General features: G+C 45.9%; 1 protein-coding gene across 2 annotated transcripts in view; it reads left to right on the top strand.

Annotated features, from left to right (window-relative positions):
• ANXA7 (annexin A7) overlaps positions 1–20,839 on the top strand; it is an 835,753-nt gene that overhangs the window by 245,679 nt on the left and 569,235 nt on the right. The window lies entirely within an intron of this gene.

The following is a 20,839-nucleotide window of genomic DNA, read 5'->3' as shown; positions in this document are numbered from 1 at the left end:
CAGCGCTAGAGTTTGGAGGATACGACATACCGGCCGACTGCAGAGAGGTTCTTGCAAAGGCCAGGGCGTCCTCGACTCTTAAATGCTACGGACACAAATGGAAGAGGTTCTCTGTCTGGTGCCACGCAGAAGATTAACCCTCTACGGATTACGGCTCCCCAGGTACTGCCGTACCTGCTGATGCTGGCCAAAGCTGGACTGGCACACGCGCCCATCAAGATTCATCTTGCTGCGATCTCCCGATACACCAGAACCACGGGCCTTACGTCCTTGTGGTCTCATCGTCTGGTGAAAGAGTTCATGAAGGGACTGTTCAGATCGTTCCTGCCGGTGAAGGCTCCGGCCCCGGCGTGGGAGCTCAACGTGGTGCTGACCAAGCTCATGGGACCTCCGTTCGAGCCTCTGCACTCGGCCCCGTTGAAGTTTCTGTCGTGGAAAACAGCGTTTCTTGTGGCCATCACCTCCGCACGACGGGTGGGAGAGATCCAGGCCCTTTCATGCAAGGCCCCGTACTTGACTTTTCACGACACGAGGGTAGTGCTCAGGACGCACCCCTCCTTTCCCAAGTTACCGTCGGACTTCCATCTCAACGAACCCTTGGTGTTGCCTGTGTTCTTCCCGTCGCCTTCGTCGCCGGCTGAAAGGACTTTGCACTCGCTGGATGTGGCTAGAACGCTGAAGTTCTACGTGGACCGCACAAAGTGTTTTCGGAAGACGTCACAACTCTTTGTGAACTTTGGACCTGTCAATCAGGGGAAGGCTCTCTCGAAGGCTTCCATTTCCAGATGGCTCTCCGGCTGTATCATGTACTGTCATCGGTTGGCAAACCGACCGCTGCCTGGCCGTCCGAGAGCCCATTCCACCAGAGCGATCGCAGCTACCACGGCGTTCCTTTCTGGTGTGCCCCTGCTGGACATATGCAGGGCTGCTACGTGGAGGTCGACGCACACCTTCACGAAATTCTACTGCGTCGATCGGGATTCCAGGGAGGAGTCCAGGGTCGGCCAAGCAGTGCTGCGCAACCTGTTCGCCTGAGGTGAGCCTGGTGAGGAGGTAAGATGCTTAATGTTGAGTTTGATGTACTGCTTAATGTTGAGCCTTTGCCACCTCCCGTGGTTGTGCATGTGTGTACTGCTATGTATTCTTTATTCATGAGCATGTGAATCCATGCCAGACCCCATGCTGGAGAAGGAACAAGTTACTTACCTGTAACTGTTGTTCTCCAGCATGGGTCTGGCATGGATTCACATGCGAACCCTCCCGCCTACCCCTCTGCGGCTCTTCACTTGGTCATACTGCCACTTCACGTGCTTCCAAATCTGAAGATGGCTGCCAGAGGCGGTGCTTAGGTAGAGGGCAGTCATTGGCTGTGGTCAGTATGACGCAGAGACCAGTGATTGGTTATTACTACGAAAGACAGATCAGAAACGAAACTGATACTGGTTTTTTCTTTACCGAGGATTCCCAGCCTGACGGGGAATATTCATGAGCATGTGAATCCACGCCAGACCCATGCTGGAGAACAACAGTTACAGGTAAGTAACTTGTTCCTTATTGGCTTTGCGTTCTAAGGGCATGGCCTCTTTCCTCTGGAAGTGGAATACATTAAGGAGACAAGATCCCCACCATCCCCATCGGAGGTTCGCAGTTTTCTGGGGATGGTGAACTTGTGGGCATTTTTATCCCCAATCTGGTCACCCTCACACAACCGCTCAGAGCACTGATGAAAAAGGATAGAATTAAGTCTTGTGGCCAGATGTAACAAGATGCTTTCGGCAGTAGCAAAGCAGCTCTGATTGCTCACAATATGATGCCGCCCTTCGATCTGTCAAGACCCATGGATCTGGTGGTTGAAACCAGTCCGATTGGGCTGGGAGGTGTGCTTGTCCAGGTGGATGACAAGGAATTTTGTGACCCATAGTGTATGGTAGTAAAGCAATCCCCTCCACTGATGGGAAGTATTCTCAGATAGAGCAGGAGCCTCTTGCTGTCTGGGGGTGTATGCACTTCCACCTATACATCTTTGATTAACCGGTAACTGTCTAGGCAGATCACCAACCCCATGTCCCTATAATGCAAAAGTCAGCTCCATGGCCCCCCCCCATTAGCCTCGAAAGATGGCTGCTGCAGCTCCAAGATAATGGGGTGACTTTCTTCTGAGTTGGGGTGGATAAACCTGCAGACTATTTGTCTCACCATCCATTCAAACATATCAGTGGGGACAAAGAAGGGTAACAGGCTGGTGGAAGGACTTGTCCGCATGATTAAAAGATGTATTGTACCAAAATCAATGTCCCTCCAAAACATTGTGGAGGCCACTGTGTGTATAAGGGACTGCAAGATTTCCTCGCCCAATTACATGCTGGTCAGTGGTGTACGTTCCTTGCAGTAAACCAGCACAGAACACTGGAGCTCAGACTTTCCTGCAAGATCTTTTGAAAGTAAGGGGTGGATTATCCATTGGCACTGAAGGGGTGTTACGAAGAGGATCCCAATTCGTTTTTCCCCCTGATCTCCAGGAACAGGTCATACACCGGGCACATGCAGGACATAAGGGGCAAGCAAGATTAAAGCTCACCTCTGCAAGAACATGTGGTTCCCTAATCTAGAAGCCATAAGTAATCAACTGCTGTGTTTGGTGTCAAGCTACATGGCCTGTAGCTCGTGAATCTCCCATTGTGGCACCCTCTAGAGCAGTGGAGCCGTGGAAGGCTCTTAGTATTGACTTTGGAATTATACAACAATCCAGTCACTTTGTGTAATACTTGATAAGTAATCCAGGTATCCGGAAGTGTGATTTGTATCAATGGCGGCAGGCGCAGCTATTCCAGTGCTTAAGGAAAGGTTTGCGGCCCATGGTAGAAATAACTCCCAATAGATTGGACAATGCACCCGCTTTTCAGGGCAAGGAACGGAGTGTTTCATGAGGTTCTATGGAATTACACCTTGGCGCAACACCCACTGCTGGCCAAGGCCAACGGGGAGGTTGAGCATTTATAAGGACACTTCACAAGGCATTTCGGATCACCATTGACCAGGGCCAACTGATTGAGCCTGTGCTAACATCATTACTTATGGTGTAAAGACTACTCCAAACACCACTAGATTGGTCACACCAGCGGAAGCTTTTCTCAGTCGAAAAGTTAGATTCTTGATCCTGACCATGGATCCATTTACATGACCTAACATGGACAGGTTGCACATGTTGCAGGAAGCGGCTAACCGTAAAGAGCTCCAGCTCATCATGGAGGTGGGAGACCCTGTACTGGTATGCTCCCATCACCTGTGGTTCAAGAGGGTGTAACCTATGACAAAGACCCTGTGGACTATATCAAAGAAGAAAGGCTCAGTGGTGATGGCCGAAAGAAGTTGTTTCTCTGTGACATGCAGGTTACCGGGCTGATTCAATGACTATGTAATTGAAATGTTGTTATAAAGTAGTATTTATTTATTTATTGGGACATTTGTAAGGCACTTATACAACAAGACAGTGTTTCGAATCGCCAAGTAGTAGTACGGGTGGCGGTTAGAATGCCTATGGCTTCTGTTGCTGGGGTTTATATAGGACTGTCCATTAAACACTATTACACATAAGTGTTGATTATTTGATTTTTGATCCAACTGGATTCTGATTTAAGTTGTAATGAGTGTGGCAAGGTTAGGCGCAGGTGGTCAGTTTTGCTGACTCTATTTTCCGTCTTGTGACCTTGGGCTTTGTTCACACTCAGATTCTGGCAGATGCTTGCCTGCCTGTCATTATACAAGTTGTTTTCCAATAAGCTGGCTTTATCCTAAGACATTTTGGTAGTTATCTCAACTTGGTAGTAGCCCTCATTAAGTAACTTTATATATGTGGGTTGTTGATCAACATTTGACCAAACATTGATGGAGCCGTTATGACGTACGTAGGACATACCCTGACGGACAACGTCCTATGTCGAGAAAACAGTCAATCAAACGGGATGGCCTGCCCAAGGGCAAATTCGTTGTGCCGACTTTAATGAGTATGAGTTCTTTATAAAACAGCTGTGCACGCAAAGGGTTTCAGTGACTGCTAATTGGCAGGCAGCAATAATGCAGGTTGTGTTAATTTAGAGAGCCGCAAGGCACCAGAAAGATGGGGAGGACAAAGTGCCCACCACTGTCCCCAAGCTGCAAAAGGACAATGATGAGTCAAAGTGTAAGGAGTGGTATGTCGTGGGCCACATCGGTTCGAGCTCCTTTTCTGAGTCCTTTTACAGTCTCTCTTGTGCGAGGCGGACCCAGAGACTTGAACAGGAAAATCTCCTTTAAAACCTGCAGACCCGCGTGTAAGTGGTGCAAGAGTGGTCTGCCGTGGTCCGGCGGAGGCGCAGGCTATTGCAACTTCGAGTATGACAGCTGTGAGGTATTTTAGCACTGACTGTCGGCAGTAACAGCATGAGATCAAGAGACCTTGCTTCTTTGGTAAGTCCGCTGTGCCATAGTGACATTGCTTATTTTCTAGTTGGGATTGTGCCAGTTTAAATAGAGGGAAGGAGGGTCCAATGGGAACTGTACTGTGCACCTAGAAGACGAGATTGGGGCAGAGTTGATCCACAATCTGGGCGATATTAGTATTTTTACGGATGGGGAAGAACACCCAAATCTACACTAAATTCTGCCCTAATTTTAAACACTCTGCACGCCTTGCACTTTCTCCCATTGCCGTCCAGAAAAGAACTGGCTTTTTTTTCTGAAGAACTGGCTCGAGATCTGAGATTAGGTTGATTAAACTCATCCGGGCAACGGCCACTATTGATCATTCACATATGAGCAACCCCAGTATGATTGACTTCGCTGAATCGGCAGCATTGGAGGCAGACAGCAGACCTGTGATGCTTCAGTCATTGGGTCTCCTACTGAATTAATGTATTTGTTGGACAATAGCCTGATGGTTAATAATTTGTCAGGAGTGCCAGAGAAGAGGTCTTCTGGGGCAGTGTCTCCATGCACCTTTCTCTCCGACAAGAGAATAAGACTCACTGTGCCGACTGTCTCAGCCCTGAATATGGTCCTCAGCTCATTGAATTGTACAATAACATTTGCAACGAGGTTAGGGCGCATATTTTAGACTGATGCCATCAGTTTGAAATTGGAACGGTTGGAGAAGTCCTTTGTCCCCTCCTATTCTTCAGGGTTCTTTGAACGTAATGTAAACTCCCATTAACATCATCCAGATGTTAATAAGGGGTGAAACGGACGAGGGGGAAAGTATTGGACTCCCTATTTCCATTGTTGATATTGAGGGGGCCGATGCTGAAGAGTCTCGTCAGTTGACCACCGGGGAGGGGGAGGCAGCTCCCTTGCACACCATGGTTGAGAGGGCAGTTGAATGGCAGTTGGTGATGATGTGGTGAAAGATCATAATATTGTGGCTACTCGGAGGGCAGCCAGGCGTGCAGAAATGCGAGGGCGAAAAAAGCAAGAAATCCAAAAATTTCAAACCAGACAAAAACAGGTCTTTCATCATGAATGTTTTTCCGAAACCTAACTATTGTTGAGTCGTTGGATACGCAGTATGTTTGTGCTAGTATAAAATGACTTGTTCAGCCCACTACTTAAGTGCCAGATGCTGGTGAAAATGTAAGTGTGCTGGAAATGTGTCCCAGAGGTTGGAGTGATTGTGCGTTGACAGTGTCTTCCCCCAGAATTCAGAGTGGTGGTGTGCACAGTGATTTGGCAGCCCAGACGGATGGAGACCTCGGCCTAGAACTGAGGTGGGGGTGAGGGGGATCAGCCGTTCATAGATGTATCTACTGGGTTAGGGTTTACTATACCATTGGATGGTGTGTAACCTATCATCTGTGGGACTCCAGATGCTTAATGGTAAAGTGAAGGGAGATTGCACGAGACATCCGACATGGCATCGTGGTGTTAGCCATTCTACCTTCGCCTACATTTTTGTGGACCACAATTTGTTTAGCAGCTGCGTTGAGCTGCAGATTACAAAAAAATGTATGGAGTGACCACTGTATGGTGCATACAGATTTATTTTTTTTTAATTATATTTATTTATTACATTTAAGTTAAACATAAACATACCAACAGCAGGGCCTTGAATTGGCCGCATACAACCCCTTATGAACTCCCCCCCCCACCCCGCACCTCCCTCCCTCCCTCCCTCCCAACTTGCAAGACCATTTCGCTCCGCACCGCAAGGTCCTTTCCGCTTTATTCTACAGTGATCGTACTTTCGCTCGATGAGTCCACCATCTTGGGGCTGAATAGCGTCACCGTGAGCTCCACCCATTGGAGTAGGTCGACAGAGGTGTCCAGTCTTTGCTGGCTTCGGGCGATCTCCCAGGCCCCTGTTTCGGCCTGTGTCCATCTCCGGAGGTCTTCCCACCATGTTACTAAACACGGGGCCTGGGGGCGTTTCCAGCACATGGCGATGCGTCGCTTTGCAAGAATGTACATTAGGTCTTTTAGCTTATTCAGTGGCTTGTTCTTCCGGTTCCTGGGGTATCTTCCCAGAATGCATGTTGTGGGCGTATGCACCTCCAGGGTGACGTCAGCTTCAGCCACTTTGGTTTTGATTAGTGTCCAGAAGGTTTGTATTGCGGGGCACCCCCAGAACATGTGGGTCATATCTGCGTGGGGTTCGTTACACTTGGGGCATCCCCTGCTGTTGGCATCGTTGAATCTGAAAATGATTGCCGGGGTGAGGTATGCTCTGTTTGTTATGTAAAACTGTATAAGCTGAAATCTAGCGTTTCTAGATACCTTTTTGTGGTATCTTGTAATGGATTCCCACTCAGCTTCTTCAAATTGCTGTCCAAGTTCCATTTCCCACTTTTCCTTGCACTTGAGGCTGTGCTGGGTAGTACTGTCTAGCAACGTTTCGTAAACCCTGGAGGTCTCGTGGCCCCCTTCCGCCGCCGCCAGCAGGCTCTCGATCCTTTCATGTCCTGTGTCCAAGTTTTCTACAGATGGCCAGCGGGCAGCAACCCTCTTCGCTACAGCATTGTGCAGAAGGAATTGACCCGTGTGTAATCCAGAGATTTCCTGCAGTTCAGCAAATGTCAGGATGCCCTGGTCATCCACTAGGTCCCCCAGGGTGGCAACGCCGCACAGCTCCCATGTGTCTCTTATTATTTTCCGACTCCCCGGCCTGTTTACCATGAGTGCAGCTATCGGAATCTGTGGGGAGTAGGGGTCTTTGAGGCTCATGGATTTACTGGCTCTTTTCCAAATCTGAGTTCCAAGTTGGACTAAGTATGGGTATTGGTGTTTTTGGCGTGGCTCGACCCACAGCAGGTCTCTCAGTAGCGATTGGGCGATGCTTGGCTGCAGCAGGCGGGTGTCTGTAGAAGCGCCGTCCGCCATCCACTGGATCACATGTTTTAGCTGTCCGGCCAAATAGTAAAGTTCAAAGTTGGGGACCCTCAGGCCTCCCTTGTCATAGGGTCTTTGCATCGTGTCCAGGGCCACTCTGTGCCTTCCTTCTTGCCACAGGAATTTTCTGCAGAGCTTATGTAGGTCGTTAAAGAATTGGTGTGGGATGTTGTATGGCACGTTGGTTAAATTGTAAAGAAGCCTAGGTAATGCTACCATCTTGAGCAGCCCCACCCTGCCAGCCACCGAAAGCTGCAGCCTGCCCCAAAAGTTCATTGATTTCGCTAGGCCTTCCTTTGCCCTGACTGTGTTAAGGATGTGTTCCGTCTTAGGGTCTCTGTGGATCACAATGCCCAGGTATTTAAAGGAGGTGGGTTCCCATTTCAATTCTAGTGTAGGGAGCTTGTCGGCTGCAAGCTCGCTCAAGGCCGCCAGGGGGAACAAGCAGGATTTGCTATGGTTGATGTGGATGCCAGTGACTCTGTGAAACCCCTCCAGGGTCTCTAGAATGTAGGGCAGTGTGTGTTCAGGGTTCCTCAGATAGAGGAGCATATCGTCTGCGTACATAGAGAGCAAATGGGATACACCGTCTATCTCAATGCCTACGTCTCTATATTCCTGTCTGAGGTATGCTGCTACGGGTTCGATGGCGAGGATGTATAGCATGGGGGACAGGGGGCAACCCTGTCTAGTACCTCGGGATAACCTCCATTTGTCCGAATATGTTTTGTTGGTGCGCATGGTGCATACAGATTTAGTGAATTTTTCTGTAGACGCACGGTGGCCCAACAAATTTTACGTTGAATGGAGGGTACCATGGGATTCGTTGGTCACACCATAACATTAGACACTTAAATAGCCCATCAGAGGTTAGGGCGCTTCAATGGAAGTTCGTTGTTTTTAGCGTTGATAACATTGATCTGCTGTTTGGTAGATTTGGTTAGCAATGCAATGAGGAATGCAATAGCTCTCCATAGTAAAGTGAAAAAACTTGATCTGGACACTTTTAATGAACGCCCAGCAGTTAAGAAAAGAGAGCTGAGGAAGGCTATTGGAGAAATTAAAAACTCTGGTGTCTTTGTCAAAATGAAAGTTAATAAGTTTAAGCAACTAAAAAAAGTAATTATCCACATTTTTGTAAATTCCATTGTGCAAAGTTACTCCAGAGGGACGCAAAAGTTCCATAAACTGATTAACAGGGACATGGATTCCTTTTGAGAACAGATAACTGCCCAGGATATCTCATCCTCTACCAAACAGGTGAACGCGGTACCTGAGGTGTCCTGGGCTAAGCACTTCAAAGAGCTTTATGCATTGGGGCCCACTAGTGCGAGGACGGCTATTGCTGTGCCCAAGAATAAAGAAGGGGAAGGATGGACTCTTTCTGTAGAAATAGAAGAGGTACTGGAGGTAATAAAATGTAGTAAACCTTCCTGGGCTCCCTAATGGCCTAACAAGCAATATTTTGAAAGAGGACCTCTCTTCCTGGGGCACTGTGATGCCAATATTATTGAGGAGTATTGTAGCTAAAGGTTGCTTAGTGGTACCAATCTACAAGATGGGCGTGAAGACAGATGCTACAAATTATCGACCAATTACTTTGATCAATGTAGATAGTAAAGTGTGTGCGTCCCTCTTGTTGCAGCACTCGGAAGACTGCACGCTCTATGGGAAGGCTCTATAATCTACTAACCGTCTTTCAAAAAGGCCATTTGTTAAATATAAATAGGCCTGGTCATTAGAGCCATCAAGGAGCATGCTTGGGCTGATAAGACTCAGTGTACTTATGTTGCCTCCATTGACATCCCTGCAGCATTTGACAGTCGGTCGGGGTAGAGACTGGTCAAAATGTGCTAAGTGTGAGCTGCCTGGAGGTCTCTTGAGCTTGATCGTGGGATTACATGAAATTCCCGGACTCAAGGTGAGATTGAACAATGAGGGGGCTTTATCCTGATGAATTATGACTGGTTTGAGGCAGAGATGCGTTTTGCCCCCTCCGCGTTCCTCTCTCCTAAAATTGTTTCCCTTAAAATTCCATGGATTTCTTACACTGACTATTTTTTCCTCTTCTATAATTCGCTTATTGGGCTACAGTAGCTTTTATTTGCTCTGTCCAAATATGCCAAAGAGAACAGCCTTGTGATTAATTCCGACAAAACGAAAATCCTCGAGTTCTCAAAGTATAGCTCATTGAAATGTTTTTTTGAAAATATTATGGTACACATACTCCTAGCATTACTTACCCGGGTTTCCATATTTCTGCCCATCCTGAAAAATTGAACGTTCATTCTACGTTAGCCCAGAAGGTGATGTCTCTGTCCAACCATTTGCTGAAAATTGACACGAAGTTCGGTCGTTTTTCAATAAAACCAGCTATTGACTTTTAGGAAGGCAAAGTTGTCCTGAATTTGATCCATGGGATGGAACTTTGGCCTAGGTTTGTCATTTTTGGTTGGACAGAATTGACCCTGCAATTTGGAGATGTGTATTGAAATTGCCTAATGCCGTTCTGATTGCAGCAATGCGTGTTGAATTGGGGATATTATCATTGAAGGTGCACGTTCAGTGGTGACTTCTGTCTCTGTTCTCCAAAATAAACACTTCAACTAGGGACTTTCTATATGCTGACATAAAAATGTGCATGGAACTGAACTGGGTACAGGGGGGGCATCCCGGTTTACTGGGAAGCTAAGAGAATATTGTGAAACCATGTTGAATGACCTTAATTCAAATGTAGGGATCCTGATTACTTAAGTAAAGGTTGCGCTGTACAAAGGGGACTGGAGTGACACAACAGATTTGTTTCATAAATCTGTCCTTGTTGCGCCTGCCCCATGAACATAAAAAGAGAGGTACTGTGGCTCCTTATTTGCACATGTTCACTAACTGTTTTGATGGATCTATTTTAAAGCACCTAAAATGGAACTTACTGCAGACCAAAGAGGTGTTGCTACCAGAGGTGTTGCTAGGGGGTAGCTGAGGGGGCTATAGCCCCAGGTCTCTTTGTTGTAGCCCCGGATAGAAGCTCAGGGGTTACAACCAAAAGGCTAGCTAGCCCCAAGTCCCGACATTAGCCTAGCCCCGTATCCTTTCCAGACCCAGCAACACCCCTGGTTGCTACAGAGGAAAATGATTTATAGTGGAGATGCCTTTCGCCGATTTTGTAAGGGCAAGGAAGTTAGGGAAACAACAACGCATCTACCCTTGGAGTGTCCTGCTCTTACGATGGAAAGATTGGCATACTTTAGGAAATTGATTTTCTATATAAAATGGCCTGACATTAAAAAATCTTTGGAAAAGAGATTTAAGTGTCAACATAAAGTCTGAAAGGCTAGCTGTGGCATCCTTTTTGAATTTTCTGAATTTAGGGACGGTGTATGTTTACTAGGTGATTGCACTTTAGACAGTATTGATTTCTTAAACCTTTTATCATAATGATGAATGCTTAATGTGGATGAAATATGATAGAATTGTGTATATGTAATAGTTTTTTCTAGTAATTGTAGCGGTGACTAATTCTTGCTTCTTACTTTTATCTTTATATTGATGAATTGTAAAGTTTTCTTTTTTTAAAACCTTATCCAATAAAAAAAAATAAAGTGCGAGGGAACAACTCACCAATGCATGCGCATCAAATGGAAAGATAACCTACCAAATGAAAAGCAACAGTGAAGGAAGGCACAAAGCAGCACCTAACGGCGGTAGGTGTCCAGAGCAAGTCAGAACTTTTAGCACAGGAGCCTGCTTGCAGCTTCCTCGGTTAACGATGTGCGAGCGTTCGCAGCCACCTAAGAGTACTTCCTTCCAAGTGTTACAGGAGCTCTTCATGAGTACCCAATGGGTTACACCCATTGGGTACTCTTACCCAATACGGGTAAAAGGGTCGCAGCGATGCGTATCAGCCGGAGGGATCTTTTCCTAACAGTTTGTCCGTTAATTAACTTGATCATTCTTTTTAGTATCTCTCATTTCTAAGGCTCTTTAATCGGTACTTTAAGCCAGTTCAAGTAAGGCACTTAAGGGAGTTAAGTGATGAAGCAGGTTAGTGCGTTTATTTATGTGCAGAAGGATTCTGGGGTCAAGGCAGGAATGGTGCATTTTGAGGGTAATGTGCAAGGCAGGCCTTTCTACGTTTGAAAATCAAAAACCCATTTATTTCTGCGGCCGGTGGTGTACACACATCTCGCTGCACTTAAAAGTACCATAAACTCTGCTGCCACCACACCCTCGATAATACACCCCGCCCGTCCCCACCCCACACATGCCAATTGAAAATTTTGTAGCCATTGCAACTTAATACCAGAATCTCTAATTAATTTATTTCCTTCTGGGTAAATTTAAACTTTCCTGCTGTGTTCACAATTAAAAACCACTGCACAGGAGTGTTTTGTTTATTTATTAGATCTATTCAGGGCAAAAAAAGGGCCAACGTGTTTTTCATTAAAAATCTGTTGCTAAGGCACAGTGAGATGAAATGATTTGCCCTGGATCTCACACTTTACCTACGTGGTGAAGCTGGAATTTGATACCAATCTTTAACGTAAGCACATCGCATATTTTCTCAGGAGTGATGGGTAGGAGAATGTTAATGTTAGGCTTTTAAGAATAATCTTTATTACTAAAATTATTTTAGAAAGGCATGAATCCTACTAGAACACCGTTCTGGTGTTTCTGTAAATCTGATTGTCTACTATGCGGGCTATACGAACTGGTATGGCCCGCAGATATATTACAGCTCGGAAAACATTGCAGCCACATACCTCATCCGCCTGCGTCTGATTCCGCGCCAGCAAGAGTTAATGGGCCTCATTACGAGGTTGGTGCTAGTCATGGCTCTATTAGCGCCATGACTAGCACCAATAATGGAACCGTGTCCGCCCTCGTTCAATGGGGACTTATCGGTCCAGTCCGATCTTGGCGGGACCGGTAAGTCCCCATTGTGAAAGCCATTCCCATTTGAGCCCCCATAGCGCTCAATGGGAAGGGGGAAGGCGTCAATAATGGTACTGCAAATTGCGGTACCGTTATTGACCCCAGTATCCCTTAACGGGTCCCGTCCATAACACCTGGTACAACCAGGCATTAAGGGAGGGACCCGCTAAGGGACCGCGGAATAGGGCGCAAAGGGATTACTGGCACCGGTGTCATTACCGGTGCCCGGTTTCCCTTTGCGCCCACCTCAGAATGAGGCCCAATGTGTCACGTTGCCGTGCGTGCCTGACATGGCCCCGTCTCCTCATGGAAGCAATCCGGATGAATCCTTTGTGAGATGGGACCAAACGCTGCTGCATGCAGAAACATCTAGCAACAAAGGTAAATGAAAATTATGCAGTGTTGAATCCTAGCAGTGCCCATCTGCTGAATATTGTTGATACACTCGTTTTTGTAGTTTATGTAAATCCACATTGTTTACATTTTTAACTGCTAATTTTGACCCTGCATTCCTCTGCCAGTTACAAACCAGGAGTAACTTCTCGTACTTGTAGTTAATTTCCCCATTTAAATACTCCACCCCGCACTAATTACCTCCCACAACCCTATAAAAAAGCCACAACCAGGAAAACGCAGTATAGCAGCTTATACTTTCTACTTCTACACTGTGTATGTGTAATACAATGACAGAGGTATCATTTAACCCATTTATGGAGCATTACTCATTTGGTTTTTTTTCTAATTTAATGAAATACTGATGGGTGTTCTAATAGCTTTATAAACCTGCAGCTCGAGCCGTACCAGGCTTTATGGTCCCTCATACCTCGTTAAAGGCTCTTGCTACGTTCGGGCCTTTAGCTGCAGGTTTATAGAGCTATAATAAAACTGCTTGACAAATAACTCCTCCTATAAATATGTAAAGCAAAAACAGTATAATTCTTGCACCCTCACCCTCTTGCCCCGTCCATCTCCTTGACTGGATGAATACACGTTTCAGAATGAAAAGCAATGTAAGCTTAAAAAATGACCTTTGCGGTTTTTCAAATGTGCACTCAACACTTCATGCTACCATAATAAAGGATACTGTGGTAACTTTGCGCGCTTATTTGTTAGCGCTGGCATCCTTATAATGTGCGTGTAATGTGAAGAAAAAGTTACATTCTGTATAAATGCAAAACCTCCTTTGTGCGTGTCAAAATAAGAACACGTAATAGAAATGAGAGACAGTTGGAATGTATGTCTGTAAATAAAGGCAGCTCTTGGTTATGGGATTTCTGATGCAAATGGTTAATTCCCCCCTCATTTCATATCACTGACCAGTTAAAGAGCTGCTAATGGTGTAAATGCTCTGCTGGGAGCCATGCGGGATTAGCTGCCTGAGAGGCTTGGTGTACTCTTGCAGGCATCCTCTGAGCACTGTTAAGTGAAGGCAGCCACCGTATTTTAGCCAGCACGGAGAGGGCCGCCCGCAGCTAAAATGCAGGGGCCAGTAACCTGTGGTACAAGGAGGGCAGGATAGGGAGAGGGGCATGTCAGTGGCTGGCTGGCAGATCCTCAGTCTGTGTTAGGGAAACAGAAAGCTGCCCGTCTCAACCTATTACCCACCGGACTCCTGAAGCCAGGTGGGATGGGGGGGGCTAGGTGATAGCAACACCTTGGTGCAGATCAGTAAGGATGTGCAAAACACGTAATAGGAAGGGAGTCAGGAAATACCCAGGTAGGGACAATAGGGGCACCAAAAGGTGCCAACTGCCGTCGCCGCCGACCGGCCGGGGGCTGAAGTCTGCCCCCACACAGGCAGAACAAAGCACAGGGCTAGTCCCTGGTCAATATAAGCGGCTGCAGAAGCAGCCAGTAAGCACAGTCAGTTTGGGACTCCGCACGGAGCGCCAAACAAGTATCCTGCGTATGCAGTTTACTTTTTCTTTTCCCAAGGACCCTCCCGCCCTAGAAAAAGAAAGGAAAAAAAGGAAAAGCGATAACAGAGCAACGTACGGGGCCCACATCGTCGTGGGACCACGAAGGCGGCACAAGCCTGAGTGGGTAACCTCTGGACCTCGTGCCCAAAAGTACACATGTATTATGATTGTTTGGTGTATTATTACATAATGATGTGCAATAAAAACCCACAGTCTTTTTATTGCCAACAATCAACCAATGTTTCGTGTGGTATATGGGGGCGGGATGAGATGATGGGGTCAGTCACCAACCTCTTGGGTCCACCGGTTATATTGTTGCTATGAACAACCCAGGGGTTTCATGCTCTTCCGCGGAGACGCACACAAGAGCATGAAGACCCAGAGGTGGTTAGGCAGGTCTGGTGCAAGGGGATGTTTCTTGTGCTTTTGTGAGGGTTTCGCTCATTCATTAAAGATCTGGTCTTCCTGGGCCTATGGAGGACAACCAGTATGCCTGTGTCCACCCTCTTGCATTCCCCCTATTGATTCCATACCCCCCTAAACTTTCTTGGTCAAAAAGTGGTTGCTGGGTACTTTGCCATCTTCCATCACCCACTGTAGTCTAGTCCAGGTGCCATGCGTGTATGAGAAACTGACATCTGAGAGAAAGGGATGGTGCTGGCAAAAGTGACTTTCAAACGTCTTTACGGTCTTGCTTCTGATATTGGTTAAGTTTTCTGCAAGTGTGTGACTTTAAAGCATACTTTTACGATGCTAGTGGAAAAGCATTGATTTTTTTTTTAGGGTGGCAAACCGCCTGTTTTATTTTTTTAGACTTACTAGTATTGATGGGTTTTGTCCTGCCTTCTGTAGACGCACCCTGTGCGGGACGCCAACATATGTACTTTGCCCTGCCTGATAAATCCTTTTCAGCTCTGAGCTCAACCAGCATGTTGCTCTGTGTAAATAGCATTACAGTGGGAGCAATTCGGCACTGATTTGAGGGAGGGGTCTCGTAGCTTGGATTTTGTCCCTTAAGAAGTGTGAATGGTGATGATGAGAAATGGGAAGTGTGCAAAATGCAGCATGCTATGTGAAATAAGGCTAGTTTTAAAACTAAAGTGAGATTGTTTTGTCTCATTACCAAGCATGGTGCAACTCAGGTTGGGGAAAATGAAGCTAAGGCTTTTTTTGCGCAAGCTGTTTCTATGACATTGTACTTTGTGACAAGCTAGTTTATTATGTTTGCAATATTTTTAAGGCATTTCTTTAAACCAGGCTTTGATACATATTTATATCCACTAAACCTGCAATGAGATGTGGTCAACTGCTTAAATTGCCCACATTCTGTTTTTACGACCTGACTAAAGTGTATGATCCTGGGCAAATCATTTACTCTGCTGTCTTATCTGGAGTCCCTGTACGTGATTCAGTTCATTGCTCATGTTGTTATTAATGACAGTATAATAGTGTGTTTCGTGGATTTCACATCAAAGTTATTTGCCCCTTAATGTGCTCATGACAACTTATTCTAAAGCCACTTCACATGGTGTATATGAGTATCAAAGACGGGTGATGCTTCTTGAGGTGCCCTCTCTGTGGAGTCACTTTGTCATGTTATGTTGAATTATACCAGGCACCGCTACCACCCACGGGCAGTCTGCAGGCGCTCACATGGCTCTGCAAGAGAGGAGGGCTGGGTGTGTTAGTGGGCATAGGATGATAGGATAGGTTCAGAACCACCAGGAGCTGGCATCTTTGAGCGTTGTCTCCCATGCAGGAGTTGGTTCGGGAGGCCCTGAGTGTTGTGGCCGTATGGGTAGGATTCAGTGCTTCGGGATTGTGTTTGTATTTGTGTGATGTTGTGCGCACTGGTTAGTTGTATCCATAAGGGTCCAGAGTCGCAGATGACTGTTAGGTGTGACTATATGTTGTGTTGGTGTGTATTTGTGTAGTGTTGAAGGATTTATAGACTGTGTTGTGGCATTCTCTCTAGTGTTGTTTCCAGACTCGGAGAGTTGGTAGGGTATGAACATTAGATTAGTCCTTGATGTAGTTAATGTGTAGTGTGGTTAGCTCCTTGTCATGTGTAGTGTCGTTGGTTATGTTGGAGGAGCAGGATTGGGGGAAATGGTTTGGTAAGTTGGCTGGTTTGTCAAAGCCTCTGATGTGGTTCTTTGGTTGCTGCTTGACCATATCTACCATTGTTCTTGGTTGTGGTTTGTTGACCCATCTCGCCTCCTCCCCAGGTCAGGAGGCCATCTTCCCCTGCGCGTTTGGTGGCAGATGGGTGGTTGTACATGTTGTGTTCCTGGTTACTCATCCACGGTAGTTGTGGCTGTTGGGCATGGACTTGTTGTCTAGTTGGCTGCTGAATTGGTACAGAGCTGGTGTTATGATAGAGGATGGAGCGTTCGCCTTGGTGGCCCTAGTTGAATGGGTGAGCCAGTTCGGGTGATACTTGGGTTTTAATGCTTTACCTATCTGAGTTTTCCTTGGTGCATAATTGCGCATGAGTATTATCCATGAACTGTCTGATTGGTTGGGCGGCATATTCTCCGTTGATCACTGTAGTGGTTGGGCATTGCTGGGGTTGGGAGGGGTCCAAGGGGTGGTGGTGTGTTCTTGGCCTCCTGATATTAGCGCTGTTATCTATGACTGTGTTCCTTAGTGTGTTTCCTTTTGTCTGTGATGTTGTTGCAGCTGATGACCCTTTGCGATTGTCATTGTCTGTTGAATTACCAGATTTTCAGTCGTTTCCTGAAGATGATGTAGTCATCAGTGGCTCTAATTTCTTTGGGTGTGGTGTTCCAAAGGTTAGCAATTAGATGTGAGAATGCTGTTCTTCCAAATTTCCTTTTTTCGTACTATTTTGTCTCCATTTGTAGGTCGTCGCTTGATTTTAGGTCCCTTCTTGGCTGGTAGCGGCTGATCTTGGCTTAGAAGTATTTGGCTCATTGTCTGTGTAAGGCTTTGTGGGCGATGCAGAGTGCTTTAAATTTAATGTCTTTTTTTTTTTTTTACTGGTAGCCAGTGTAGGCTTTTTAGAGCTGGAGTCTTTGTAGAATCCTGGCTGCCGTGTTTTGTACCCTTTGGAGTTTCTAGGTGAGTCTTTCTGGCATTCCTAGATAGAGGCTGTTAGGGTAGTCCTTGTAAGTATCCGGGTTATGATTCTAAGGGTTCTGTTAGAAAAGGAAATGTATGGGAGTAATCCTCTGAGTAGTCTTAAGAGGTAGATGCATTTTTTGGGTATTGCGTTTGCTGTTCCAGGGATAGTCCGTTGTCCATGAATATTCCTAGGTTATTTACTATGTTGGAAGTCTCTGGGTAGGGTTCCCATGCCGGCCAGCTAGTCCAGTTGTGGGTTGGTTGCCTTGTTTAGCGTGGGTGAGACCATTATTTCAGTTTTTGCCCGGTTCAGTTTGAGGTTGTTAATTGTCATCCAGTTGTAGATGTCTGAGGCAGTTATTTTGTTCCTCGTTCATGGTCGTCTTCACAAACAGTTGTCACTTATGCATACTTGTAGGTGATTAGTCCGTGGGTTGAAATTATATTCATCAGTGGGCACATGTAAATGTTGAAAAGCAGGGAGGAGGCTGGATCCCTGTGGAACTCTGCAGGAGATGTTTTTTGTGTTGGAGATGAACTGTGGGAAGTATATTATTTTGGTATAGTTTGTAAGGAATGAGATAAGGCACCTTAGTGTGGAATCCTGTATGCCACATTCCCTCACTCTTTTATTTCGAAGTCATCCCATATTGATAGGAGTGCTGATTCTGTTCCTCTCATTGGTCGGAAGCCAACTTGTGACCGGTCCAGTATTCTATTTTGACGTATTGAAGTAGGATCTTGTATACATGGTTCTCCAAGATTTCTTCGCTGGGTAGGGCAAGTTGGATATCGGTCTATAATTGCTTGTGTCTTCTGCACTTTCTGATTTTTGTTTTTTTTACTAGTGGTTTGATGTCTGCTTATTTGAAGGCGGTTGGTATGATTCCTGTTTTGAGTGATAAGTTCATTATGTTCCGGAAGTGTGTTGCTGGAGTTCTGTGGCTGAGGATTTCTTTGAAGAAGTCCGGGAGGGAGGGGTACCTTGGGCATCCTGCAAGGTTGGTGTCCTGGATCAGTGTGGCAAAGGTTTCTTCTGTGATCGGTTCTAGGCAGGTGAGTTTTGCTGTAGTTGGTGTTTCACCCCTTGTCTGTGGTTCGACGGTTGTGGTTGTATTAGTGCAGGTTGTGTTGATGGTCTCTTGGGTTGTTTCTATTTTATTATCTGAGGTGCTTGGTGATGCTGTCACATAGGGCTTGTGTCGGGATGATGGCTTTCTTGCAGGATGACATGTCTTTCTGTGGATTGTTTTCCGATTCAGTTCTAGTGGCGTAGTGTTTTTTGTTTTGTTGCGGATTTGAGTACTGTTGATTTCTAAAGTCTGAGCTGTCTTTGGTATTTTATTTTGTCCCGTTGGTTGTACTGTTCTCGCCATGTTTTTTCCATTTTACGGTTGGGTTTTTTTTTTTTTTTTTTTTAGTTCTTTCAGTTCTTCTTCTGTGTAGCGGGTACTGAGTAGAGTGGTCTATGCTATGCTCAATCCTAAAGAAAATGGGCATGGGAGAGAAATATATAAATGATACGAGCCAACTATAAATCACCCATGGCCAGGGTGGCGGTAAACGGAGATCTCTCAGACACTATCAAAATAGAAAGATGCACGAAGCAAGAATGCCCCCTATCTCCACTGCTATATGGAACCTTTCTTGGCAAAAATTAGAGCAAATCCAGACATCAAAGGAATAGAAATGGGAGGGATCACACATAAAGCAGCGGCATATGCAGATGATATGATGATGGCCCTGGCAGACCCGGAGAAAACAATGCCCCTTCTTGTACAAGAAATAGACAAATATGGTAGCATCTCTGGATTGAAGATAAATAAACAAAAATCAATAGTGTTGGTCTTGGCCGGAGACAAGCAAGAAATCCACAGACGAGCAGAGGAACTACAACTGCACACAACGGTGAGCGGGGTTAAATACCTAGGCGTCACCATGACAAATAAAACAAGAAGCATATATTCGGAGAACTACCCGAATCTGGCGGAAAAAAACACAGAGGTTATCAAACATGGTTCTCACGGCGCAGAAAGCAGAGGGGGGTATGGCACTACCACATTTCCGAAAGTACTACGAGGCGGCCCAGCTGTGGGTATTAAAGGAATGGATCTCCAATAAATCAGAAAAATTATGGGAGGCACAAGACAGGGCAGTAGCAAGATCAAACCTGTGCCAACTGCTCTGGATTGCCCCCAGACACAGACATCAGAATATCCGGATAAGTGAGATCATGAGTGCTACTCTAGAAGTTTGGAAGAAAGAAACGTTAACCAGAGACCCGGCCCCCTTCATGCTTATATTCGACAACCCAGAATTCCACCCAGGCACTGAGAAAGGAGCATTTAAGAAATGGAAAGACGCGGAATGTATAAAAGTGGGGTGATATGTACGATGGCCACAAGATCAGAACTTTCACAGAATGCAGGGTCTTGTTAGGCCTAACAGACGCAGACAAATTTAAATACGATCAACTCCTTCATTGGCTTTCCTCCCAGAGAATAATGCAGGCGGCAACGAGACCCCTGACCGCATTAGAGAAATACAAACTGACACCACCAGGAGACAAAAAATGTGTCTCAACCATGTACAGATTTATAAATGCACAGACAGAAGAAACAGAATGGCTATACATGAAGAGGTGGGAAAAGACACAAATAAAGAAATCATGAGAGAACAATGGATATACGTCTGGCAAATCATTCCCAAATTGACCCGAGCGATCCAGACAAGAGAGGTGTGGATGAAAATGATACAATGGCACTACACCCCGGAAAGAGTATCCGGAATGTATTCCACGGCACAAAACAAATGCTGGAGGGGATGCGAGAAGGAAGGCAATTGGAGTCACATTTGGTGTTTAGGGGAACAGAAGATCTGGGAGAAGAGATATGGATGTGTGGCATGTGGGACCCCCAGGATAGAACAATGACAAGAACACAAAAGAGGAACATTGCCGGTCTCCTTACAGCTGCCTGGCTAGCGATTGCTCAAAAATGGAAGCAGAAAACACCTCCAAACAACATATATTGGCTACAGAGGGTATGGACATTTGTAGCGATGGAAAGAATCACGTACAATATACAGGGGGAACGACAAAAATTCACAGAAGACTGGGGAATCGTCATAGAATACCTACAAAGTGACTATATGTTACAGTGGTGCCCACACAAAATACGCAAATTGGACATGTTTACTGGGTGAGACAAGGACTCCAAGGAAAGGATACGAAAGCAGGATTTCCGGTGGGAGGGGGGAGGGAAGTGGTAGGGCAGGGAGGCGGGAAGACGTTATAATGATCCATGGTTGTTGTTTATGGAAATGCGAATAAAAACATAAAATTTAAAAAATGAATGGTAGCGGGTAATGGTCACTCCATACCATCGGTAAAATTGGCACAGATGCGAACAGTTCTTCTCTGCAGAATATTGCGTCCAGGTTGTGTCCAACGCTGTGGGTGGCTCCATTTACTATTTGCTTGAAGTGCAGTGTTTCCAGGAGTGCGCAGAGTGAGTTTGCTGAAGGTTCGGTTTGTTTTGTGAACC

Source organism: Ambystoma mexicanum, chromosome 8 (assembly GCF_040938575.1).
Source record: "Ambystoma mexicanum isolate Mex_15411 chromosome 8, UKY_AmexF1_1, whole genome shotgun sequence".
Taxonomy (NCBI): Eukaryota; Metazoa; Chordata; class Amphibia; order Caudata; family Ambystomatidae; genus Ambystoma; species Ambystoma mexicanum.
Note: the sequence above shows the minus strand (reverse complement) of the source record. Positions and strands in the feature narration are given on the sequence as shown.